This window comes from Notothenia coriiceps, unplaced genomic scaffold (genome assembly GCF_000735185.1).
Source record: "Notothenia coriiceps isolate Sejong01 unplaced genomic scaffold, NC01 NC01_scaffold00037246, whole genome shotgun sequence".
Taxonomy (NCBI): domain Eukaryota; kingdom Metazoa; phylum Chordata; class Actinopteri; order Perciformes; family Nototheniidae; genus Notothenia; species Notothenia coriiceps.
In genome coordinates this window covers 20548299-20554468 of record NW_011369947.1, presented here as the reverse complement: position 1 = coordinate 20554468, position 6170 = coordinate 20548299, and the positions used below count along the sequence as shown (strand labels likewise).

At 47.0% G+C, this 6170-nt stretch overlaps 1 protein-coding gene across 3 annotated transcripts in view; it reads right to left on the bottom strand.

Annotated features, from left to right (window-relative positions):
• The window catches only part of gtpbp3 (GTP binding protein 3, mitochondrial), a 633967-nt gene that overhangs the window by 173238 nt on the left and 454559 nt on the right, over positions 1–6170 (bottom strand). The window lies entirely within an intron of this gene.

Below are 6170 nucleotides of genomic sequence, written 5' to 3'. Positions count from 1 at the left end.
TCGCACCGGCTATCCCTCCGTCTCTCTTCTTCTCTTCCTCGTTTCTTCGTTAGGGTTCAGCGGATAAAACTAGTTGGCATCTGATCAACATCTGGATTTCTCACCTTTCCATGACCGCATGCTGGAGCATCTCGGTTGACGACCACCGGGTGCGTGACCCGTCGACACTTCTCTTCACACTAACATTCCTGTTTATTTAACATGACCACAGCGTATTACTCTAAGAATATCACAAGTATTTTAAAACCTCAGTCTCCAAATCCGTCTTTTTTTTTTTTTCACGGTCCCAGAATTGTCTGGGAGCATACAATGCGTCACCGCAAGAGCATATATGGTCGCGAGCCATAGGTTCCCGAACTGCCTGGGCTAGGCGGAACAAAACAGGCGAAACCGACACGACCAGCACTCAGGCAATCCTGGTAACAATCTATAAGTGGCTTATATTACAGTCACGTGGCACAAAGACAGGCAAAAAGCCTTAGAATGAACCAAAACGATGATCTAACCATCACCAAAGGGGACTCCAAAAGAGAGTTACAAAGAAACAAAACCTCACGTTACACGTGGTACAATGGAAATGAGGAGGCTGCACACACAGCAGCCTGCAGCTGGTCAACAGGTGCATAGTCACCTGGGTCTAAGCCTAACAATTTATAAGCACAGTTACACAAATACGAAGCACAAACACACCCTACCTACAGCATCTGCTACGCAGTCCTACTAGTTACAAGCGGAGCTAATAGCAGCAAACCCACGGTAAGGTATCACAAGGCTAGGAGCTTCCTGTCTCCCAACACAGAGCCTCCAGAAATGATCTCGTTCCCAGCCTTTGTACTCCTCCCCGGGAGATGTGCCGGAAGGGGCGCGGGGATTGCGATGACCGTCTCATCCCATCACCTCTTTCGGCATGTTGCGAGGGCGGGACGCCGGAGGAATCGGCAGCTCATGTGTGTACGCCACACCACACACACAACACACACACACACCACACCACCACACGGCTTAACGCCCCATGAAGGGAGCGGCTGTACACCCCTTAACGAACAAAAACCCACAGGGTTTTTGATGAACCAATCCAAACACAGCAGCAACATAAACCGAACACAGAACCACCATCTCTAGCAGTCTGGACACAAGCATCTGCAAACACCGTTTCTCATGAACCCCTTTTTGTGTCGTCATCTGGCAGGTTGTAGTCTTGGACGATCAAGCCCACCCCGCATGAGAACGACGCCTGTCCTGTGATTCGGACATGCGGAGACCAAAAAACATTAGCAAGATCGGAGAGCAGCGAGCACAAGGAAGAGACCAGTGACTTAAGAGTAGTTTTGTACGCAGCAATCAAAATACCCATGTTGGCACACAGGGTACAAAACGTAGTAACAACCTTGGGACTTAATCAAATTAAGTTAAGCGGTTGGGCCCTACAGTGGAAAAGTTGGCGGGCAGAAACTGGCGGTACGTAGCCTGGCATGCCGAGAACCACGGTGGAGGTCAGCTGCTGGTGGCGCCGGGCACCCGCACATTCAGCCAACGCAGCAACGCTTAGCTTCACTGGTCGGAGCTTGGCTGCCCAACCTGCTTCCCTAAGTAGGTGAGCAGTAGCCTTTCCCAAACTCACATTTGGCAGATTCAGGTAAGAGATGCACATGCAGATATGGGTGCGGTATTCACCCAACCTCCGCACAAGCTGCTCTACACGCCTTGAATGCTGGCCAAATGTAGTTTGGAAAGCTAACTGTCAGCCTAACTAGGGAACAGCGTGGGCCAAGGCCAAGTCGCGACCCAAGTGAAGCTAAGGTTGGGTGCGTGCTGAATGTGCGGTGCCGCAGCCAGGAAGTGACGCTTCCACGCGTTTTTCTCGGCCATGGCAGGTAGCTACCGGCACGTTTCTGCGCGGGGGCAACTTTTCGCACCTGTAGCCCAACCCGCTAAAACTAATTTGATAAGTCCCAAGGTGGACACGCGTTTGGACCCCTGGGTTGCCAACATGCATTTGAGTGCGTAAAAACACTCTTTAATGTTTCACGCTCCTGTGCTACGCTGGGCTCCCGATCTTGCTAAGTCTTATTTGCTCCCGCATGTCAATCACAACCAGCGTCTCATGGGCGGTGGGCTCTGATCGTCAGCACTGACTGACAACCTGGCCTACACACTGAAAGGGGTTCAGAGAACGTGTTGCAGATGCCTGTCGCAGACTGTCAGAGACTGCTGTATACCTGTGCTCGTTATGTTGAGGCTGTGTGTCATGGCTGCATCGAAACACCCTGGGGCTTGCAGGTGTTCAAGCTGCCTGAACACCTGGCTCTGAGGGTGTTACAGACGCTGCTGACACCTGTCACATGGGGTCGAGCTAATCCTGATGTGTGTGTGGTGTGTGTGTGTGCGTGTGAAACACCTGTGTGTCTGAGTGTGTGCTCACACTGCATGAGGCTGCGGCAGTTCCTCCCGGCCGTCCCGCCGCTCGGCAACATCTGCTCGAAGAGGTGATCACCTGGCATGAGACGTCATACATTCCCGCCCCCATTGCCTGAGGTCAGATCTCCCTGAACAGCTGAGTCTGAAGGGTCTGCTGCACTGTACATGGCTCTGAGGTCTGGCTGGCTCTGAACTGTTGGCATACACAACGTGACCTCAAGTCTTGTGATACCTGCTCACTGATGCGTCAGAGCTGTCTGACATGTCGCTCATTGAGTCAGCTGCTGCCTGTAACTAGCTCACCACTGAGATCAGCAGAGTGCAAGATAATCCCTGTTGTGAATTCCTATTGACAGTAATCTTATGTGCTATTATAATAGTAATGATCTAGTTCCAGCAGCTGACATAAGCATCTGTTATGCGTTTCCTTCCAACAGCGACTGCACTAACAGGCTTGCAGCAAGTTTGACGTTAAGTGTTGACAGACGTTTTAAATCCCTATGTATGTATTTACCATCTTTGTACTCATGTGTATAGGCGAGAGGTATGTTTCTTATAATAACTCAATCTATTCTTATTGAGTACCAACCCTTCGATGATAAGGATGGTTAGACCCTCTTTTCATGTCTTTGGTAATCATTCGGTAGTGCATATTTGCCTGTCCATTATGGTATTATGACATCAGTATCCCGTGTATTAACACTTTGTGGCATACCAACTATATAATTGTCCTAAACCATAACTCTGGTCGTGTTGTCTCAGTTGTGGTATCAATCCTAAATGAGCCTCGCTAGAGCAGCGGTCGGAACCTATGGCTCCGCGAGTATGACGCCATATATGGCTCTTCCGGTGATGGCAATATGGCTCCCAGACATTTTGAGTTGAAAAAAAAAAAAAAATATCAGTTTGGAACTGATTTAAAATACTTGTGATATTTCTCATAATATACTTGTATTTTAAAGTAAACAGAAATTAGTTTTGAAGATACATTTCACGGGTCACCCGTGGGTCGGGTCGGGAACCAATGGCTCGCGAGCATGTCCGGGTCATTGTAAAGGTGAAGAAATCAATTTTATCAGATAGCCAACTACTTTATCCGCTTCAACCCTTCTAACGGAAAAGATGTGAAAAGAAAAAAAGACGATGATTACCGTGCATTCCAGGCTGCGTGGACAGAGGAATTTGCATTTGTGGAGAGAGCAGGATCTGCGGTATGTCTAATATGCAATGATAAAATTGCATCGATGAAACGGTCAAATATAAAGCGGCACTTCGATACGCACGTCACACCATGCTTCATTTGCATCGAAATATCCAGCGGGGGACAGCAGGAAAAGGGCATGTGAGGAGCTACAGCGGAGAGTGCAGACGAGTCAGCAGCAACTACGTGTGTGGACCAAGCAAGGTGACGGGAATTCTGCTAGCTTTGCGGGTGCTTTGGCAATAGTAAGGAATGGAAAGCCATTCACAGATGGCGAGTATGCCAAAACATTCATGCTTTATGTGACCAATTAACTGTTTGATGACTTCCCAAATAAAGACAAGATAATCAAACGAATAAAAGACATGCCCCTGTCAGCAAGAACTGTGCACGATCGTAGCATCATGATGGCAAATCAAGCCGAGGAAACACAAATTAAGGACATAAACGCCGGGACATACTTTTCTCTCGCGTTAGATGAGTCAACAGACGTTAGCCATCTATCTCAGTGCAGTATAATTGCCAGGTATGCTGCAGGTGACACACTGCGTGAGGAAAGCTTGGCTGTTTTGCCAATGAAAGGGACAACAAGAGGAGAGGATTTATTCCCGTCTTTTATGGAGTCTGCTAAAGAAAAAAAAATACCGATGGATAAACTTATTTCTGTCTGTACTGATGGTGCACCCTGTATGTTGGGGAAGAACAAAGGATTTGTAGCGCTTCTCCGTGAACATGAAAAGAGAGCCATCCTAAGTTTTCATTGCATCCTGCACCAGGAGGCGCTTTGCGCTCAGACGTGTGGCCAGGAGCTTGGTGAGGTGATGTCGCTGGTCATTCGAGTGTTCAACTTCATTGTTGCCCGAGCTTTAAATGATCGCCAGTTTAAAGCTCTGTTAGAAGAAGTTGGGAATCATTATCCCGGTCTGCTTTTACACAGCAACGTGCGTTGGTTGTCAAGGGGGAAGGTGCCGTTTTGCAGCTTGCCTGAGTGAAATCCGGACTTTTCTTGAAATGAAAGGCGTCAAGCATCATGAGCTAGACAACACTGACTGGCTCCTGCAGTTTCACTATCTCGTGGACATAACTGGCCTTCTGAACCAGCTCAATGTGAAAATGCAAGGTATTGGAAATACAATCTCATCCCTTCAACAAGCAGTGTTTTTTGAAAGCAAGCTGGAAGTCATTCACAGATGGCGAGTATGCCAAAACATTCATGCTTGATGTGGCCAATTAACTGTTTGAAACACTTTGAAAGACTGCAACAATTTAGAGATGCATGCCTAGCAAGTGACTCCACTCAACATCTGGATCTCCAGCAGCTAGCTGGCTTTACGTCCAATCTCCTGCAGTCATTCAAAGCACGTTTTGGAGAATTTCGTGCGCGCACTGGTCTTTTCAAGTTCATCACTCATCCACATGAGTGTGCAGTGGACAAAATCGACCTGACATGCATCCCCGGGGTCTCTATCGGAGACTTTGAGCTGGAAGTTGCTGACCTGAAGGCATCAGACATGTGGATGAGTAAGTTCAAGTCACTTAATGGAGAGTTGGATAGTCTTGCGCGACAGCGAGCAGAGCTGGCGAGGGAACACAAGTGGACAGAAATGAAAAATCTTCAACCTGAAGACCAGCTGATTCTTAAAACTTGGAACGAGCTTCCTGTGACATACCACACAATGCAGCGTGTGAGTATTGCCGTATTGACCATGTTTGGCTCTTCATATGCATGTGAGCAGTCATTCTCGCATATGAGGAACATTAAGACCAACCTACGCTCACGTTTAACTGATGGAAGCCTCAACGCCTGCATGAAGCTCAACCTCACCACGTATGAACCAGACTACAAGGCCATCAGCAAAACCATGCAGCACCAGATGTCGCATTAAAAGTAAGACATATTTAATTTATTATACGTTAAAAATACTATATGGCTCTCAATGAAATATATTTAGAAATATTTGGCTTTTATGGCTCTCCCAGTCAAAAAGGTTCCTGACCCCTGCGCTAGAGTGAGGGGGGCCCCCAAGCCAAAGCTCGCTTAGGGCCCCCAAAAGTCTAGGGCCGGCCCTGCTTCCCTCTATTCCTTTTTTAATGTTTTCAAATATGATATTTTACATTACATGTTAGACGCTTTTATCCAAAGAAACTTGCATACTCAATACTGTGGGCAATCCCCACAGGAGCAATTTGGGGTGAAGTGTCTTGCCCAGGGACACAACGACATGCTGACTGCTGTGGGGTTTGAACCTGTGACCCCCTGATCCGAACACCAACACACAGGGCCAACAACTGTCACTGCTTCCCTCTATTCCACCAGCTTGTAATGCAAGATACAAACATGCCATTTAAAATAAAGTATGATGCTTCAAAAAATATGTATCTTACTTTCGGTTGGCAAATTATTTTCCTTGACCATTACAGTTTAAGGTATTTTCTTCACAATTCACATTCATAATATACAGATAAAACATATTATGGATTATGGGCAAGAGGGGTTTGTACAACATTTGTTATGAATCAATCTGCAAGATTGATTTATTATATGAATCAA